Genomic DNA, 10,937 nt, shown 5'->3' with positions numbered 1-10,937 from the left:
AGCTAGATGGCAGTGGGCTGTGTGGTCTTATAGGAGATACTTCAACCCCACAGGCACTCCCTGCTGTGGCCGCAGTTGGTCTGAGAGGATAGGAGGTGGCACACACAGCTGTTGGAGCTGGCCCAGAAGGAGACAGGTGGAGAAGGAGATGGGACCTTCAGAGGAGCTCAGGAGTAAGTGTGCTTTTGCAGACAAGAGCAGCAGACAACCTCATTTACTGTTAGTTTTACAGTGGCTCCAGGCTGTGCTGCTCACTCCCCTCTGCCCAGGTTGCGGGCTTTCTCAAGCTGATGAGAGAGGTTGTGTGCCTCTCACAAAGGTCTCTCTTGCCTGGAATCCTGCTGAGCAAGGGCTGGATAGCTGGACTCCCCTGGGCTGATGTGAGGATGGCCGCCTCACTTACTTATTGTTATTTCTCCTTATCGGCTGCCCCAGCTCTCCGGTGGGGTGAAAGATGGGGCTTGTCTTGTAGATAAGGCTTTGGCTCTGCTCTTGCAAAACAGAGTTGAGGAAATGACCCAGACACAGCTGTTTCCGATAATGTGTGGGGAGTGCAGTTTATTCAAGCTGGATGGCTCCCTGGGGTCTGGAGTGAGAATCCTATTTTTCCCCTGGGAGAAGTGTTTTGTCTCTGTGGTACAAGACTTCAAAGACCTTGCTAAAGGCATACCTGGCTCTTCAGCTGCTACTGCAGAAGTCTGGACTCGAGCAGCCTGGTTGTGTGGAACATTGCCTGGTCTAGGGCTTTCCCACCCAGGTGTGAGGTGCACCACATTCTTAACTATGTAGGGGATCCCAGCAATAAGGTCCCAAGCTCTGGAGCCCTGAACTCTGGAAAGATCCTGATGGACTACAGTCCTTGCTCAGCAGGGTTGGATCTTTACTCTGGGAGTAGTAATTACATTCCTACTGTGGTTGTGTTGAATACTAGATCCTAGAATCCCCTGTTTTGGGGAGGAACAAAGGCAGGCTGACAGACAAGCCATGAGTGGTCCTAGAGGGTTATAGGGAGGAGGGGAGCTCACGGAGTCTTGGGGGAAGCCCAGAACAAGAGGTGACAAGAGACAGCCAGAGAAGTGGCCCACATGCCTCCCAGGACCGGCTCCTGGAAGGATGGCTCTGCATCCACAAGCCAGGAACAGTTTGTGATGTCTTGAAAGGCCAAACCCTAGTAAGGTCTGAGCTTGCAGGTCAGGGAGAGCTCAAGAGCTGGCTTCTTCTTTCAGAAGACTTGTTTACAGGTGAAGCCTGTGGGGGAAAACCTCACACAGGAAGGGGGACTCAGAGCATTTGCTGAGGACCTGTGCACTTTTGTGACAGAAGCAAAGGCTACAAGATGAAGAGAAAGTAAGCCTGGATGCTGTGCATTTCAGGCTCCCTTGCTGAAGCAGGTAAAGAAACAACCTGTGCAGAGGGCAGGAGGCTTGAGGTGGGTGCACAGGGCTCAGCATGGGGCCATCATTGCAATCAGGGCACGAGCACTGAGAGAAAATCAAGCCTTTAGGAGGCACTTGAACTTTCAAATGCCAGGCTCTAAAATTAGACCTTGAGGATGGTGATGCTTCGTGGGGCACGGAGCCCGGCTGATATCAGGTGCTCTCTGCCTGGAGTCAGGCCCCCTGCTTGATGTTACAGCCTGGCCCTGGCCCTGCCTCAGTGGAGAGTATCCTGTTAACAGCGTCACAGGGGTGAGGGGCACTGAGAGCAAGCTGGTCACCCAGGGGATGCTTCTGTTGGCTGGAGGAGCTAAGGCTGAGTGATGTGGCCTCTTTTCAGCACAAAATCTGTATTTTGTTTCCATCATTGCTTTGTTCCATTTCTATGTTAGTCTCCTTCCCTGTGTACATTTAGTAGGAAGTTATTCTCCAGGTTAGGAAACACGAGTTGCTGTGTCCACGGGGCCTTATGTAGACTCCAGTGTTCTCTCTAAAGTGGCTGTAGGTATGTGGGAGGTCCTGGCCTGGCCTGTGGATGGGGTTCCCAACTTTTCTGCCGGTGCTTCTCTTCCCAGGCGGGGCAGCGTCACACCGCGTGCTAGGCTAGACCTGGGCGCTCATAGTCATGTGGGGCTGGGTGGGCCTTGGGCTTTTCTGGGCACAGTAAGCTTTCCTTGCAGACTTGTCCTTAACACATCTTACTAGGAGCATTCTATTGGAAAACATGGCTACCAAAAATTAGATTAAGTGGGAGGATAAGGTACTCCAGGCACTTGGTAGAACAACAGCCCTCATTCCCAAGGAAAGGACTCACTTGCCAGAGCCTGGTCTCCCTCACAATTCAGTGACATCTTCAGTGCTCCAGGGAGAACTGAGGTCCTCAAAGCCATCTGTCCTCTACTCTGGTGAGCAGGAATTGGCTGACTCCAGGTGCTGGGCCAGGGCCTGTGAAAGGGTGCTCTGGTCGCTCTGGTCGCTGAGGCTCTACAGGGAGAGGAGGCTGCCTCACTCTGGAGCAAAGTTTGCTCAGGGTCACCAGGGACGCAGGCAGCTGGTTGGGCACTGTGACTTTTCTCTTTTTCTTTTCACACCTCTTCTTTCCCCCTATCTACTTCTCTTGCTCTTTTCCAAAGTCAAGATTGTGAGCCAGGGACAAGGCTCTGGGAGGCTTCGTCCACTCACATTAAAGCTAGATTTGCTGGCATCATCCATCAGGGGATGGGAATAACTATTTTGTGCTTGTCAGACAGTATGACTAATTTTTGCACTCATGAGCAAGTTCACAGACTGGGCCTTAGGCCTCTACCTGCAGGCTGGATGTCCAGTCCCCATGCCTCCTCTTGTTGGCCTGTGCAGCGCCTGCAGAGGAGACAGAACTCCAAAGGAATGGCTTTCTGTCTAAGTCTCTTGCCCCATGATGGAGTTGGAAAGAGAGGGCATCTCCTGGCTCAGAGTTGGTGTGATGGTGCCTTCTATGCTGTGCCCAGTGCAGCTGGCACTCAGTCTACAACGTCCTCAGGATGGTGTGGCTGTTCTAACCAAGATGCCAGGCTCAGGGGTCTGTGGGGCTTCAGGAGAAAATGCATAAGCCAAGTTGCCAGGCTGGGTGGTAGGAACTTGTAGTTTATGGCTTGTTCTGAGCGGGGCACTGCACCCGGAAGCAGCCCTGTTCATGCTGTCAAACAGAAAGTATAACCAAATCCATGAATAAACTAGCTGCTCTGTGTTGAGTGTCATCGCTCATGGTCAGAGGCTGCTTCTAATACACAAAGTGCCTCAGGTGGGCAGGGAAATGGGGTGTGACAGGGTTACGGGGCCTATACTTTTCCTGAGTGCCCATCACTCTCCAACAGCTCCACTTCTCTACAGCTTTAACTCAGCTGCAGAGAAGACCTGGGCCAGCAGGACATGGAGGAAGGACGGGGTGCCCACTCTGGACAGAGCCCCTCACCATGCCTGCACCTCCTTTCTCCCCTCACAGGCAGCAGCTAAGAAGCCTATAACCAGGCTGCCCTGTTGGCTGAGGGACCATGTCTCCAGGGAGACCCAGAGGCAGCAGGAGGAAGGGGCCACACAGAATGGGAGGCAGCTCTGTCATCTGCTGTCCTGCTGGGCCTCGGCAGTCACAAAAGCAGGCATAAGAAACAAGGGTGACTTTAAACCGCTGCGTTTATTTTTATTGTTTGGTTTCATAGTTGTTATTTTTGAAGACAGATGTGTGTTATGGTAGTAGTGGAAAACCAGAACATAAGATTACCAAAAAAACTAATTACATTAAAATCAACCTTATTTATATTTTAAATTATAATTACTAGCACCTCTTAATTGCGCAAGTCAATGGGATTAATTATCCTGTTTTTATTGTTAGTTTCAACACAGGGAGAGCCTGGGTTCTTGTCTTTCTGCATCTGGCAGCCAGCCTCGGGTAACACGGCTTCCGTACTTACATGGCTCCCGTACTCACATGGCTCCCGTACTCCCTGCTGTCTGCTCACCAGTTTGTCCTGAAGAGCATGGACTCGGTAGGCTCCTGAGAATGTCAGGAAGAACTCTTAGAATTTAAGAGTCACTTCAGCCAGGTGCCTTGGCAGGAGCCTGTTATCCCAAGACTCTCAGAGCCTGAGGCAAGAGAACTGCAAGTTTAAGCTCAGTTTGAGCAGTTCAGTGTCTTAGTGAAATTCTGCTACCACATAAAAAGTTAGAAAAGGGCAGGGTGTGTAGCTCAGTGAAAGGGTTGGTCAGCTAGGTTGCCTCCTCTAGAAGCGGGCAGTGTGCTGGCCCAGAGGAGATGGAGGAATTTGCCCATCCGAGCTGCTTACCCGTGCAGTAGGAAGCACAGCAGTAGAAGGGCAGAGTCAGTGGGAAACGCCAGCCCCCTCCAGGGTGATGCCGGGACAGCCACAGCTGGGACCATGACCCTATGCTCTCAGGAGCTTCCTTACGGTTAATGCTGCCTAGTCCAAGCAAACTGACTGGTGGCTCCTGAGGCTTCAGTCATGGTGGGCATCCTGAGGGAGGCCCTCACACATGCATTTTAATGCTGCGCACCTCTCTTCTGCCAGCGTGTGTTTGAGACCCGTGGACTCCCTCTCCTCCTCAACACCTGCAACTTCTGATGATGTTGGCTAGGGAAAGCTTGTGCACGCCTGCCCAGAGAATGAGGCCAGTCTTAGGTCCTTGTGTCACTCCCTCCCACATCCTGCCCTCTTTCCAGCAGAGGGGAGACATGCATGGATCAGAGAGGAGAGGTCTGGGAGGGCAGGGGGCCACCATGTGTACCACAGACCCCCATGCTGGTTGGCACAACAGTAAATGGACAGCTTTTCTCAGGGGTAAAGGAGGGAGGAGCAGTTCAAAGCAGCTTCCACCCATTTCAAAATTCTGTCATTTCAGGAATGATCTATAAATGGAAGCAGACAGTATGTAACCTTTTGGGGATGGCTTACTCACTCAGAAAATGTCCCCTGAGTTTTTCTGTACACAAGTTCACTCCTTTTGGTGCCAAGTAGCATTCCACACAAGGGTGTGCCGTGGCCCGCCAACCCCCCACCCACTGAAGGACGTCTAGGTTGTTCTCAGCTTTTGGCCATTATATAAAAGCAGCTGTGAAGACATGCAAGGCTCTGTGTGCATGATGGCTTTCGGTTCTCCTCCAGGAAGAATGTTCAAGACCACCATCGCTGAGTTGTACGTGTGCATGCATGTTCACTTTTCTTAATGACTAAACTGATTTTCAGAGTGGCTGCACCTCTTAGGTTCCCACCAATCAGTATCATTTTTATTTTTAAACTGAAGTGGGCAAGTACTTAAAAGAGGCCAGCAGGTCCCAGAGTAATAGAAATATTGGAGCCTTAGCTGTTGTGGTAGATGTACTAGTGTACACTCACAAGGGAAGTGTGTAGAATGAAACACACACACACACACACACACACACACACACACACACAGAAATGGACACTTTTTACATGGGAAACCTGAGCACAGCAGGGGCATTGAGTCAGTGTCAGTACCCTCACAGGGAAGTGTATCTGTCAAGATGTTGCCATGGGAGAAACAGGGTGAAAGCAACTATGTAGATCTATAATTATCTACAAGTAAAAAGTTATTATAATTAAGCAAGACAGAGGGTCTTGGTTAAAAATAAACTTTGACATACATTATAAACTATTATGATTTAGTCATGATTTAGATCAGTGTTGTTCTTTGCTTCTCTGATTTTAGGGGTCAAGTTCTGGGTCCAAGATTCCCTGCATCTTCTGAGTTCTCCCTTTCATCTACACACCAGTGGAGGTGGCCTTCGCAATGGGGTTCTAACCATGCCCCCTATGAGGCCACATTAGGGAATGGAAGGTTGAGTTGAGTGGGATTACACTGAGGGAACTTGCCCTAGGCCACTGGATGCCCCAGAGGCAGCCCCTGCTAAGGCAGAAGAACTGCAGGAGTAGCTCAAATGTGTTGAGGGTGAGGAGACCCTGCCCAGACACCTCCCAAGCCAGGACTTCAAGATACAACCTTGGCTCACCATGTGGACAGCCAAGTATGAGGAAGATAGCACTGTCTACCAGGTGAGACTGGCAGGGCCTGTCCATTGGCTATGACAGGCCATACTGCCATCCATCAGAGAAACGTAGTGTCCCTCCATGGTGACACCAAAGAGGAGAAAGCAAGAAACCAACCAGGAGTCAGTCTGTGCCCTGTGGTTCTGTCCCTTGCGACATTTGGGTACTAGGGCTCTACTCAATGACTAGTCTTTTTTTTTTTTTTTTTAATTTTATTTATTTATTTGTGTGTGTGTGTGTGTGTGTGTGTGTGTGTGTGTGTGGCCAGCTCAGCCCACCAGGGGGGGGGCTGGCTGGCATGTGGTGCTGGGGGATTGAACCGTGGTCCCTGTGCTTTGCTAAGCTTGTTCTAAGTAGGTGCTTTAGACCACTGAGCCATCTCACTAGCCCCCCCTTTTTTTCTTTTTTTCTTTTTTTAATGTTTCAATGACTATTAAGTGCCACTGCATGTGTGCTTGACAGGTTGTAGGGGGCAGGTATCCTCCATTGAACTCCCGTGGCAGGTTGTCTATGACTCCTTGCTCTGCAGGGTCGCAGTGTGGTCAGTCCCACCAGACCGTCGTGTCAAGACTGAAAATAACTCCAGAAAGGAAGCCCTGTGACAACCTTTCACCACCACTATTCAAGAACAGGTATGGATCATTTTATGTGGGTCACGAAGGTGGCATTTCTTCCCCCGCCCTATTATCCCCTCAATCTGACTTGGGAAATAAGGTGTATGCAATAACCGAGAGGAGGGGCAGAGGCCTTCCTGGTGCTCTGTCTGTTGGGACTTAGCCTCCTTGGGACAGAAACTGTCCTTCTACCATTTCTATTTTGTTCATTTTGCTGAGAAGTCCACTGAGCCTTGTCTAGCCTGGTGGTTTCACATATGCACTTGTTCCTTGCTGTCTGCTGGGGACAGGTTCCAGGGTCTCCAGCCCCACCAACTCCAAACTGTACAGATGTTCATATTCCTTATATAAAGTGGCAAAGCATTTGCAACATCCTCCATAGAATTCAAGTCATGTCTATGTTACTTTTAACAGCTACTATATGTCTGGCAAGCACAAGGGCCTGAGTTCAATCCCTGGTTCTGCCAAAACAAACAAACAAACAAACAAACACAAAAACACAACAGCTAATGTAGTGTTAATGCTGTGGAAAGAGTTGTTCTGTCCCTGGGACAATGACAAGAGAAGACAAGTCTACATGTGCTCAGTATAAACACAGCCACCTGAGGCCTGCACACATCCTGGTCTGAAGTGTATAGTGATAGTTGTTTTCCCCAGGCCAGAACAATGCCTACAATCAGTGCTAAAGAAAAAATTACCAAATAAATGACAAATAACCGATTACTAATTGTCCGAATTATTAATTGCTATGAACCACACCTAATAAATGAGTTCAGTTTTTCCCTACACTCCTTGACTCTCAATTCTCTGTGCTTAGGATATTCTCAAATATCTTCAAGGCACTATAACACTAAGCATCATTATCCTTGTCTTAAAAGTGGTCAGAGTAGCTCTGCTCAGTGAATGCATCCATTGCTGCTTACCTTATGGAAGAGAACACCAGTAACTTCTGAACTGGTGCTAGTCAGGGACTTGGGTGTCACACAGTGGCATCTACAGGCTCCAAAATATCTACATGAGAGTCACTCCAGCTCCACTGGTGCTGGGGCATCATGGACTTTCACTGCGGTCACCTGTGGAAAAACCCTCGAAGATGAGAGGAGCTGTTTGCCGTGGGGACTTCCCCAGAAAAGGACCCACTGAGATGACTGGAGCTCTTTGTTTGTGGCTGAGATTCAGAAAAGTGCTCTGATCAGCCTCACAGGCACTTCTCACACCAAAATCATCCACCTCACCTCCACTCCCCATCTGTTCCTGATCATTCTGAAGCTGTCCTGTTTTTCTGTCAGCCGAGACGTTCCTTGGGCACAGCGTGTTCTCGGATGGGGAGGGTTTGTGGAGCATTTTCAGTCTCTGGAGCCAGATGGCTCAAGTTTTACTGTGTGCTGATAATTGACACCTCAAGACTGACTGAAAGTTAAGCAAGGCTGAGAATGCACTTCAACAACACCTGCGTGTCAGTCTCCCACCTCGCTCCTGGTCTCCCTCAACTGTGACCCACAAAAATGTAACCTGAGATTGAGGTTACTATTGGTGAAGAGAGATGAAAATAAGGGAATGGATTGGCACTGTGCCCCGTGCCATGATTTCAGTCATGAGGATGCTTGCTCAATAAAATCCTTCCCACAGAGAGTCAGCACTTATTCCCACTTGCTGCTCTTGTGGTTTTGGAAATAGACCTTACTTATCTTTTCCATGTTAGCTGCAATAGCATCTTTCCAGCCCACACCACGCTCTGCCTTGTGAAGTCCCTGGTGGCCTTTTGATCATTACTATGGTTTGCTTTACTGCAGTGATCACTACTATAAACACTGTGGGTTTGTGTCTTTTTTCACTCTGCATTTATGTAACCTGCTTTAAACAAAAATGTGATCATCCTGTGTGAGTCATTTAGAGTCTGCCTCTCTCCCTTAATATTTTATTAAGAAAAACCTCTCTATTGCTACTGAAGATCTTCAATATAGCATTTCTACTTGTTGTGAAATATTTATAATAGTATTATAGCTTAGGTCATAATTTACTTGGCCATCTTCTAGTTTTTGACATTTAAGGTGTAGTTAAAATTATACTATTATAAGTAATGCTACAGTGAATCTCATTCAATATAAATCAGGATCGTTGAGGCCTGAATTGATAAACATGCTTGGTTGGGTGTGTAAGTGAAATAAACCCTTGTTGTGCTGAGCTACTGGGACTTCGAGGTTGGTATGTAGTAGACTGACAACTGGTGGTCAAGCTGCAGTACCCAGATCGAACCAGCATGATGCTAGCTGTGGGAGGCCCACCTGAGGCTGCTGCCAGCAGTGTAAGAGGCAGAACAGGAGAAGCGATTGAGAAGCTGTTGTGGAGCTGCTGGTTCTCCTGGGCTGTTCTGGGGGAGCTTGTCATGCTGGCTTTCCTGATGAACGTGACTGTTCTCATCAAAGGAGGAGCTCAGGACCTCGTTGTCAAAGAGAATGGCTATGGGTCACTTTGGGGGAGCTCTGGTCCTCACCCTGAGCATGGCTTCCTAGCTCTAGAGGGGAAGGTGGTGCACAGCTCAGTTTCCTGGACAAGCTTGTCTCACTGGCTTTCCTGATAGGAACTCAGCTTTCCCCCTTCTCAGAGGAGCTCAGGTCCCCACTCTTGCTGAGGATGGCTGTGGTACTTGTTGGGGGAGCTCTGATTCTTACCTTGAGTGTCCTTTCCTGGATCCAGCTCAGATCCCTCAGCCTGCTCACGCAGATCCTTCATCCCACTGGCACAGACGTTCTAGCTTCCACCACTAACATTTGGGCCTTCCAGGCACAGATTCATAAAGCAGGCCTGCGTGAGACATTGTCATGGGCTCTATGTCTCCAGCTGGACTCATGCAGGATACTATCATGGGATCCAAGCCCTCAGCTGAAGTCTTTGGTCTTTAGTGTGTGGACAGATTTCCTGCACTATCTTTTTGCATGAGTTTTTGGGTGACTATTATAAATAATCATATAAAATATGTGCCCTGTATTGCATTGTTCCTTGCAAAACTTCAAACTACATGTTATTAGCTAGATTTCACAGTCATTTGATGATGGGCCTGAAAATTCTTCAACATTGCAGTCCATGAGCCACAGTCCCCAGGGGACCCCTGATGGGGCAGTGCACACCTATTTTTCAGTGCCTGCTCCACAAGGGTTTCCATTTGTACTGCATTGGCTAGAGTCAGACACACAGCCCCTTTCCACAGAAGCAGCATGAGGAGGAGCATGAAGAGATGGGGAGAGAGACATGGACTCATAAAGAGGCTGTGTGAACAGTGTGCACATGATGTGCATGTGGCGGGAGGCTGTGGGTCCAGCTGCAGATGTGGACACTGCAACCCAGTGCATTCTTATGCCTTAGCTTACTGTGCTGTCCCTTGTTCCCAGCCTGCCTTCAGCCTCATCTATCTACTGTCATCCTGCTTGCTGGTCTGTGAGGTGAAAATGCTATCTCTCCATGCTGGCAGCCTCTGGGTCCTGCTGCAGCTCACTGTACACTTTGATGGTTTCCTGTGACTGAGGTGAGTTTCCTCACGGGTGTTTAGTGCTCAGGTGCTGTGTTACATGGGATCAGCAGACCTGCTGAAAATTAGCCTTACCATTTCCTAGCACATGGCCCCTGCCCCAGCTCTCTCCTTCCAAGAACAGCCCCTACTCTAGAGTGCAGGTCTGTCTCTGGTCTCCCTTTCTCCCAGCTCTTGGGAGTCCATTCTCTCTCTCTAGGAAGATGGAATTTCCAACAGAAAACCACTCCCTTCTGTTTGGGTCTGGTGACAGGAAAGTCCCAAACACTTCTAACTTGGTTGGCAAGGGAAGGGGGTGAGAGGAGGGACTTTGTTAACATGGTTTTGTTAATGATAACCCAATGGAAAAATTTATTTCTAGAAAGTAAGCTGAGAAATGCACACATGTGGATATACATGTTCAACTCAGAATACCCTCCCACTTATGGGATCAGCAGACACATGCACAAACCTGAGGAAAGAGCTCTCAGAGAGCAGATCTAAGGCCAACTGTGGACTAGGGATAGCCTAACCCCCAAATAAGCACAGTACTTATTACAGAAAGTTTCCTGGGCATAGTGGTTGTGCTTGCAATCCCAGCATTTGGGCAGCTGAGGCAGGAGGATTGCCTGAATTCAAGGTCAGCTTGTGCTACGTAGTGAGTTCAAGGCCTGCCTGAACTACACAGCCGTGTTCTTATTAGGCAGACACACACTGACTTGATTTCCTGTATCCGGTGTTTCCTCATCCATTCAACTAAGTATGATAGAAAATATTTAGGAAATATTGCATCTGTACTATATGTGTACATACTCTTGTCACT

At 48.8% G+C, this 10,937-nt stretch overlaps 1 long non-coding RNA gene across 1 annotated transcript; it reads left to right on the top strand.

The window, feature by feature from the left end:
- The first annotated feature begins 2,552 nt into the window (after positions 1–2,552).
- Positions 2,553–9,941, top strand: LOC111813488. Its single transcript, XR_002818731.1, has 3 exons — positions 2,553–3,104; positions 4,599–4,602; positions 9,929–9,941. It is a non-coding gene; the product is annotated as an uncharacterized LOC111813488 (long non-coding RNA).
- Positions 9,942–10,937: the final 996 nt, after the last annotated feature.

Source organism: Octodon degus, unplaced genomic scaffold (genome assembly GCF_000260255.1).
Source record: "Octodon degus isolate 3935 unplaced genomic scaffold, OctDeg1.0 scaffold00192, whole genome shotgun sequence".
NCBI lineage: Eukaryota > Metazoa > Chordata > Mammalia > Rodentia > Octodontidae > Octodon > Octodon degus.
This window is presented reverse-complemented; position numbering and strand designations above follow the sequence as displayed.